The following is a 1,938-nucleotide window of genomic DNA, read 5'->3' on the forward strand; positions in this document are numbered from 1 at the left end:
TTACGGCTTTCCTGTATTTAGTAGAGAGAGAGAGAGAGAGAGAGAGAGAGAGAGAGAGAGAGAGAGAGAGAGAGAGAGAGAGAGAGAGAGAGAGAGAGAGAGAGAGAGAGAGCTTAATTGGTGTGTGGTCGATACTTTGAGTTATCAAACTAACGTAAAGTGAGACAATGGTTGTTTCTTAAAAGCAAAATGATTGTATATATTTGTGTCAAGGATTGTATGCATTTGTATTCAAAAGAATGATATATGTATATTTATAACGAAGAATTAATTTTGTGTATCAATAAAATAATGATTCTGTGAGAATGTTGAGTTGCTCAATGAATTATATTTTTGGTCAACTAACGAACAACTTTCCATCACACATCGCCTAAAACCCTCGTTTCTTAATTACACTTTTGTAATGCAAATAATTCCACAAATCATAGTTTTCACTATAGTTTACACCATCATATTCACCCCTTTTAAAATGTGAAAAATAATCTCTTATCAAATTTCTTATCAGATTAAATCAAAGTATGTGATTAAAAAGTTCTGTCGTTTTTTGATAAAACATTGCGCAAATATTAAAATGATACGACCCTCTATTTAACCACGGGAACAAAAAAATCCATAAAAATTATCGACAGTTGATTTGGATTATAAAATCTAGGCCTACGGCTACAGGCATTAGTATTATCTTAATTCATTCTTCAACTCCAATTATAGGTGATTACAGAATCCTTAATTGGAACTAAAACCACACAACGACTACAGTTATACACCATCTCATTAATTGAAAAGTTAAAGCCACATCTGGAAACAATCTCATTTAATAAGCACTCACTGATTAATGGAATTACCAACACACGCTAAAAAGGCCATTTTTGAGATTTTTTTTTTTTATAAAGTTTCTTCACCAATAAAAGACCCTTAAAGAAATTCGATAGTTTAACACATGGAAACCTACAGCACCTACAAGATATTCGAATCTCCAGTATTTTGAGTCATTAAAGATACCGCGAGAATATAATAGAATCAATAACACCTTGTAAAATGTGTCCCTCCTTACCCATAAGAGCCTTCACTGTTTGCAGGATCACAGGTTGAAAGACGAGAGTCAGGAGACTTGGTTCCTTCTTCCTCTCTCTCTTTCTCTGAGAAATGAATCTTCTTCTACTGTCTACACTGTCAGGAACATCCCTAGACAATCCCTAAAAGTTCCCCTGACCAGAAGTAATTTCTCCAGGCATTTTTCAACAATTAAGTTTGCAGTCTATTAAATGTTGTACAGTGTATTCCTGTACCTTCTGTAATTATAATCTATTCTGTTTTTATTTCTAATTGTTCCAATTGTAAAGCAACATACAGTATATTTTGTTTTATTAATGATTAATTTGTGCTCTGATTTCAGTTTGTGCTCTGAAAGATATATTAATAAAGTTCTAATAGTAATGAACGTCATACCATAGGAAAAAAATAAAACGTAATTAAGTCATTCACTTTCATTATAAGTCTCAATGAAGACTAGATAATTATTCATGAGTATTTAGATAATGTTATACATTTACCAGACGTAAGGGAATTCACACACTTGATGCACCAAAACACATCTAAAAGATCCCAGATTTGGGGATAATTTTCCAAAAGTTGTCCCCCTAGTTAAGAAAGTGTTTCAACCAATCAGGGACCTCCACCATTGTCTGCTTTATATAGCCTTTTCATCAGCTAAAATTATAGTAATTTACTGAAGATATCTTTAAATATTCTTCTAATAGATTAATTGAATTATAATAGGAGTTCAGAAGATATTCGTAGGAATTTAATTTAATATTTAATTGATATATAGTATACGGGTGAAATTTATAAGCAAGTTACCCCTAGATCAGTGGCATTAGGAAAAAGAAAACGATACAAGTTTTATTTTAGAGAAAACATTATTTAAGGGTAACTAGAATA

General features: G+C 31.8%; 1 long non-coding RNA gene across 1 annotated transcript in view; it reads right to left on the minus strand.

Annotated features, from left to right (window-relative positions):
* Positions 1–1,154, minus strand: part of LOC137638266 (uncharacterized) — a 13,845-nt gene extending 12,691 nt beyond the window's left edge. Inside the window, exon 1 of the long non-coding RNA XR_011043973.1 lies at positions 1,052–1,154. This is a non-coding gene — a long non-coding RNA (uncharacterized lncRNA). The remainder of the gene's footprint in view (positions 1–1,051) is intronic.
* Between the last annotated feature and the right edge of the window lie 784 nt (positions 1,155–1,938).

Source organism: Palaemon carinicauda, chromosome 3 (assembly GCF_036898095.1).
Source record: "Palaemon carinicauda isolate YSFRI2023 chromosome 3, ASM3689809v2, whole genome shotgun sequence".
Taxonomy (NCBI): Eukaryota; Metazoa; Arthropoda; class Malacostraca; order Decapoda; family Palaemonidae; genus Palaemon; species Palaemon carinicauda.